We start from the raw sequence: 7065 nt of genomic DNA on the forward strand, positions 1-7065 counted from the left end.
TTTGTATTTTTTAGTAGAGACGGGGTTTCACCATGTTAGCCAGGATGGTCTCGATCTCCTGACCTCATGATCCGCCCGTCTCGGCCTCTCAAAGTGCTGGGATTACAGGCTTGAGCCACCGCACCTGGCCGCCTGGCTAGTTTTTAACTTTTTGATAGAGATGGGGGTCTCACTATGTTGCTAGGCTGGTCTCAGACTCCTGGCCTCAAGCAGTCCTCTTGCCTCAGCCTCCTGAGTAGTTAGGACTACAGGTGCCTGTCACCATGCCCAGCTAGTTTTTTCAATTTTTTTTTTTTAAGAGACAGAGGTATCTTGCTATGTTTCTCAGGTTGATCTTGAACTCCTGGTCCCAACTGATTCTCCAGCCTTGTCCTCCAGAGTAGCTGGGATTACAGGCACAAGCCACCCTGCCCAGGTATGTGGCTCTTTCTTACGCAGTGAGAGAAGATGAATACACCTAGTATTTATATGTTGTTTTTTTTTTTCAAAGTTTGTCACATACTTTTTAAAAAAATTTGATTGTCAAATGTGTGAGAGAAATCAGTCCATCAGTAAGATTTATGATGGCCAGGCGTGGTGGCTCACACCTGTAATGGCGCTTTGGGAGGCCAAGGCAGGCCGATCACTCGAGGCCAGGAGTTCTAGACCAGCCTGGCCAACATAGTGAAACTCTGTTGCTACACAAACTTTAGGCAAGCATGGTGGCACTCACCTGTAATCCCAGCTAGTCAGGAGTCTGAGACACAAGAATCCTCTGAACCCAGGAGGCAGAGGTTCAGTGAGCCAAGATCGTGCCACCGTACCCCAGCCTGGGTGACAGAGTAAAAAACAAGTTTTTTTTTTTTTTGAAACCAACAAATGTTGAATAAAATATCTGAAATAACACATGGATATTTTTGAAAACCTACATTTTTCTGCTTTTTCCTTTATCTTTTCCTTCATATTCTGAATAAGGAAGCCATTCTTTTGGAGAAGATTTCCCTTGCTCAGTACTACAGAAGAGTTTTCAAAAGAAGTGAGCTTTCACAAACGATTGAAAACTACAGAGAGAGAGTCAGTGTGAGGGCCTAAAGTTGACGAGATACAAAGAATTAAAGGTCTTCATACAAGATACAAGAAGAATCGTTTCAAAATGATTCCGTCACTTTGGCTATAGAGATAATGTAAAGCTTTGTGTGTGTTCCACAAACTCCTAACTGAGTACATTTCTTTGTGTGTGTGTGTGTGTGTGTGTGTGAAGCAGGGCTAACCCATAGGCAGTGAGTCCAGAGCCAGCCTATCTTTTTTTTGAGATGGAGTCTCACTCTGTGGCCCAGGCTGGAGAGCTGGAATGCAGTGGTGCGATCTCAGCTCACTACAACCTCCGACCACCCTTCCGGGTTCAAGTGATTCTCATGCCTCAGCCTCCTGAGTAGCTGGGATTATAGGCGCGCACCGCCATGCCATGCTAATTTTTGTGCTTTTAGTAGAGGTGGGGTTTTACCATGTTGACCAGGCTGGTCTCTAACCCCTGGCCTCAAGTGATCCGCCCACCTTGGCCTCTCAAAGTGCTGGGATTGCAGGCGTGAGCCACCACGCCTGGCCATATCTAAGTAAATTTGAAAAGTAGCCTGCCCCATCCTTCAGTCTGCATATTGAGGAACAGGATTATCAGGAGAGCTGCAGTCAATCATCTGGACAATGGGGCTTCTTAAAATAAAAATCTTAGACAAACTGACAGAGTGTAATTGAGCAAAGAACAATCAGAGAGTCAGACAACCCCCAAGCCAGAATACCTTTTGAGACGAAGTCTGGCTCTGTCTCCCAGGCTGGAGTGCTGTGGCCGGATCTCAGCTCACTGCAAGCTCCGCCTCCCAGGTTTACGCCATTCTCCTGCCTCAGCCTCCCGAGTAGCTGGGACTACAGGCGCCCGCCACCTCGCCCGGCTAGTTTTTTGTATTTTTAGTAGAGACGGGGTTTCACCGTGTTAGCCAGGATGGTCTCGATCTCCTGACCTCGTGATCCGCCCGTCTCGGCCTCCCAAAGTGCTGGGATTACAGGCTTGAGCCACCGCGCCCGGCCCCCAGAATACCTTTAGAGAGGCTCCAACACAGCCATGTGATGGGCAGTAAAAGGAAAGGACAAACAGAAAATGGAAGTGAGGTGCAGAAACAGCTGGATTGGTTGCAGTTCGGCATTTGTCTTCTTTGAACCCAGTTCAAACAGTCCATTCACTGACTGAAACTTAGTGATTGGCACAAGAGTAGGTGATAGTCTATTTACATCTCCATTTAGGGTATAGCTCACCATGTACAGAGAAACCTTTAGGCTGAGTTTAAGATATGTAAGGAGGCAGCTTTAGACTAAACTTAATTTAACAGACTCTAAGAAATGTAAGGCTGGGCGCCGTGGCTCATGCCTCTAATCCCAGCACTTTGGGAGGCCAAGGCAGGTGAATCACGAGGTCAGGAGTTCGAGACCAGACTGGCCAACATGGTGAAACCCCATCTCTACTAAAAATACAAAAAATTAGCTGGGCGTGGTGGCAGGCGCCTATAATCCCAGCTACTCAGGAGGCTGAGAATTGCTTGAACCCGGGAGGTAGAGGTTGTGGTGAGCTGAGATAGCGCCATGGCACTCCAGCCCGGGCAAAAAGAGTGAAGCTCCATCTCAAAAAATAATAATTAAAAAAATAAAAGAAAGAAATGTAATCCATGTTTTCATGGAGAAGGAAGACAGTCTAGTGTAATCGTCCATTAGGTTCTTCTTGCCTGCTGCACAGATAAAACCAGTTAACTGAAACAGCATTACTGCACTACAGAAATAGTTTAATTGACACATGGCAGTCTAGTGGAAGCATGGGAGTTATTACTCAAATCTGTCTCCCCGAAGGTTCAGAGGTGAGGGTTTTTCAAGGATAGTTTGGTGGGTGCAGGGCCTAGGAAATGAGTGCTGCTGATTGGTTACGAGTGAAATCATAGCCGGGCATGGTGGCTCATGCTTGTAATCCCAGCACTTTGGGAGGCCAAGGTGGGCAGATCACTTGAGGTCAGGAGTTCGTGACCAGCCTGGCCAACATGATGAAACCCCATCTCTACTAAAGATAAAAAATATTAGCCAGGCATGGTGGCACGTCCTATAATCCCAGCAACTTGGGAGGCTGAAGCAGGAGAATTGCTTGAACCCAAGAGGCAGAGGTTGCAGTGAGCTGATATGGCACTCCAGCCTTGGTGGATAGGGAGAGATTCCATCTCAAAGAAAAAAAAAGAAAAAAGAGTGAAATCTTAGGCCTACGAAAAGGGAACCCTGTGTGCTGAGTCAGCCTCTGGATAGGGGCCACAGGATTGACTGAGCCAGGAGTCACAGGTCTGGGTGGGGTTGTCAGTTGCAAAAGTCTGAAAAACATCTCAAAAGAGCAACCTTAGGTTTCACAATAGTGATGTTATCTATAGGAACAATTGGAGAAGTCACAAATCTTGTGACCTCTGGCCACACGACTCCAGAGCAGTCAGGGATTATGGAAAAACAGGCTAGGGCACATGACTGGTTATCACTTAGCTCCACCTACATTTTAGCAGAATTCAGGCTAATCCTAATCTTGTGGGCTTTCATTAGTTTTACAAAGGCAGTTTCAGTCCCAGAGCAAGGAGGGGATGAGTTTTAGGGGGAGACGATGATCATCATTGCTTTAAAGTTAAATTATAGACTGAATTTCTCCCATGCTTAGCTTGGCCTATGCCCAGAAATGAGTGGGGCCAGCCAGCCTGTGACACTAGAAGCAAGGTGGAATTGGCCACATAGACTTCTTTCACTGTTAGAATCTTTGCAAAGGTGTTTTCACTAGAGGCCTACTTGTGCTGGCCTAGGGACTCACGCTGCTCAGAGATGGTGGAGATTGAGCCATGCTAGGTGGTTATCCACGCTGGCCGCCCAAGTGGCCCCTCAGAGGGAGGTTCACAGCATTTACGCTACCCAGCTTCTTTTGATTCCACAGGCAAATTCCCCCTTATTTCCATGATCCGGTTCATGATCCAGGGAGTTAACACCCACTTTTCTCTGTGCTTTCTTTAACCTAGTAGTTAAAATCATAAGCTCCAGAGGCAGATAAACTTAGGTTTCCTGGTTCTGGAGTTAACTACCTCTCTACTTTTCAATAAGTTGTTTGATTTCTCTAAGCCTCAGTTTCCACATCTGTAAAACTGGAATTATAACCAAACTCAGAGTGTATTGTAAGCATTAAATAATGTAGGCTGGGCATGGTGGCTCAAACCTGTAATCCCAGCACTTTGGGAGGCTGAGGTGGGTGGATCACTTGAGGCCTAGAGTTCAAGACCAGCCTGGCCAACATGGCAAAATCCTGTCTCTACTAAAAATACATAAATTAGCTGGGCATGGGCCAGGCGCAGTGACTCAGGCCTGTAGTCCCAGCACTTTGGGAGGCCGAGGCAGGCGGATCACGAGGTCAGGAGATCCAGACCATCCTGGCTAACACAGTGAAACCCCGTCTCTACTAAAAATACAAAGAATTAGCCGGGCGTGGTGGCGGCGCCTGTAGTCCCAGCTACTCGGGAGGCTGAGGCAGGAGAATGGCATGAACCAGGGAGACGGAGCTTGCAGTGAGCTGAGATCGTGCTATTGCACTCCAGCCTGGTGACACAGCAAGACTTCATCTCAAAAAAAAAAAAAAAAAAAAAAAGGAGCCGGGTATGGTGGCATGTGCCTGTAATCTCAGCTACTCGGGAGGCTGAGGCAGGAGAATGGCATGAACCAGGGAGACGGAGCTTGCAGTGAGCTGAGATTGCACCAACTGCACTTCAGCCTGAGTGACAGTGAAGTCCAATCTCAAAAAAAATAAATAAATTATTAAATAATGTATAAATGCGGTCAGCCTCATGCCTGGCATGTGTTACATTTTTTTTTTTTTTTTTTTTTTTGGATGGGCTCTGGCTCTGTCCCCCAGGCTGGAGTACAGTGGCACGATCTCGGCTCACTGCAAGCTCTGCCTCCCGGGTTCATGCCATTCTCCTGCCTCAGCCTCCCGAATAGCTGGGAACAACAGCCCCCCGCCACTATGCCCGGCTAATTTTTTGTATTTTTTAGTAGAGACGGGGTTTTACCATGTTAGCCAGGATGGTCTTGATCTCCTGACCTCGTGATCCACCCGCCTCGGCCTCCCAGAGTGGCTCCCAGAGCCAGGGATTACAGGCGTAAGCCACCGCGCCCGGCCATGTGTTACATTTTTAATAATTGCTACCCAATATTATGATTGATATTATCATTACTTTGTTGTATTGTTACTGTGTTCCTTGGTATTTCTTTCCTATAAAGCTCTAGGCAGCTTTGGAGAGCAGGGACCATATTATATTTTTATTAATTTTCCTGAACATTTACCATGATGTCTGGCACATAATAAACACTCCATAGTTGTTTGCTGAACGAATGGATCAATGAATCAGCTATTGCTTTGAAGTATCCCTGCTGGAAAATGTGTTTGTATGCTTTTTTAAAAAAAAAAGAAAGAAAGAAAAAAAAAAGGATAAGTATGCAATGGGTTTGGGATAAGGCCAGAGGTTTTTCTTTCATGTAGGTCTGGGACAACACATTGTCAGCATCCCCGTGAACTTGGAGAGAGAACTGGATGACATCCCTTCCAGATATATCACATTGGGTGACAGAAAGCCAGTCACGCTTCATTCCTATCCCTACGTGCTTTTTAAACAACAAGTAATCGCTGTAATAACTACCTTGTCCAGTGTCTTGCCTTCTCTCTGCTCATGGTCTGTTTCCCTAATTCAGCCCCACCACCAAAGCGAGAAGACTGCTCTCAGACTCACGGCTCTGTGGACATGCCAGCATGGTGTTCGTTCACATTTTGCCTGAGGTGTTACAGCCATGTGGATTCACTTGAACAACAGGAAAGCCAAGCCAATTCCCGAAGGATTCCAGAAATGACTTTTGGAAGCACATTTAAAAAAATTCCCAAATGGATGTGCCTGGAGTAAGAAAAGGCTGCAAACAAGTATATCCACCTTCACAGTGAAAATCTCTCCTATCTCAATTGCATTCTTTTAGGGTTGGTGCTTCCAAGCGTTGGGTAAGACCCCCTACATTATGCGTATATTATCACATCTCTAAATATTTAAGCACAATTCTCTATCTAAAAAATTTCCACATTTTCCATGGAAACTCTCCAGTTTTTCTAAATTCACATGTACTCTTTTTGTGTGTGTCTGTGACAGAGTCTTGCTCTGTCGTCCAGGCTGGAGTGCAGTGCTGTGATCTCAAAGCACTGCAACCTCTGTCTCCCAGGTCCAAGCGATTCTCTTGCCTCAGCCTCCCAAGTAGCTGGGATTACAGGCAGGCACCACCATGCTCGGCTAATTTTTTGCATTTTTAGTAGAGACAGGGTTTCAGCATGTTGCTTAGGCTTGTCTTGAACTCTCAAGCTCAGGTGATCCACCTGCCTCGGCCTCCCAAAGTGCTGGGATGACAGGCGTGAGCCACTGCGCCCAGTCCACATGTACTCTTTATGAGGTGAGGCTCCTACGCTGTTACCCTCAGAAAGGAAGTGTATTTGTGTGTGCACGCACATGTGTATGAGAGGTGGGAAGGTAGCACTTATGGGTAAATTATCAAAAGATTTCACAGATTCTAGAAGTAGGTCGTGTATCTCATGATCTTCATGTTGGAAAGATTTGTTTGGTTCCTGAAAAACCAATCACTTATGCCTATAGGGATATTTACTCACCAAATATTCATTGAGCACTGCTGTACACAGGGCTCTACTAAACATTCTAGAAAATGGAAAAGGCTCTGAATGGGTAAGAGTCCAAATGTGTACAATTATCCAAAATACAAGAAAAGGCAGAAATAATGCTGGTTATGGTGTTTAATAAAAGGTGATTATTTCTGGCTTGAGTGAGCTGGAGATGCTTCAGAAGGAAGTGAAATCTGAACTCAGTCTTGAAGAATGGGTAGTTTTGTCATTAGTGGAATAGAAAGGATACAGTGGAAGAACATTCCCAGAAGGTAGATCAAGAAAGAACAAAGAACAGAGCTGGAAGGTGACTCAGGGATACACTCAGG

The sequence above is a fragment of the Colobus angolensis genome, unplaced genomic scaffold (assembly GCF_000951035.1).
Source record: "Colobus angolensis palliatus isolate OR3802 unplaced genomic scaffold, Cang.pa_1.0 Scaffold40, whole genome shotgun sequence".
Taxonomy (NCBI): domain Eukaryota; kingdom Metazoa; phylum Chordata; class Mammalia; order Primates; family Cercopithecidae; genus Colobus; species Colobus angolensis.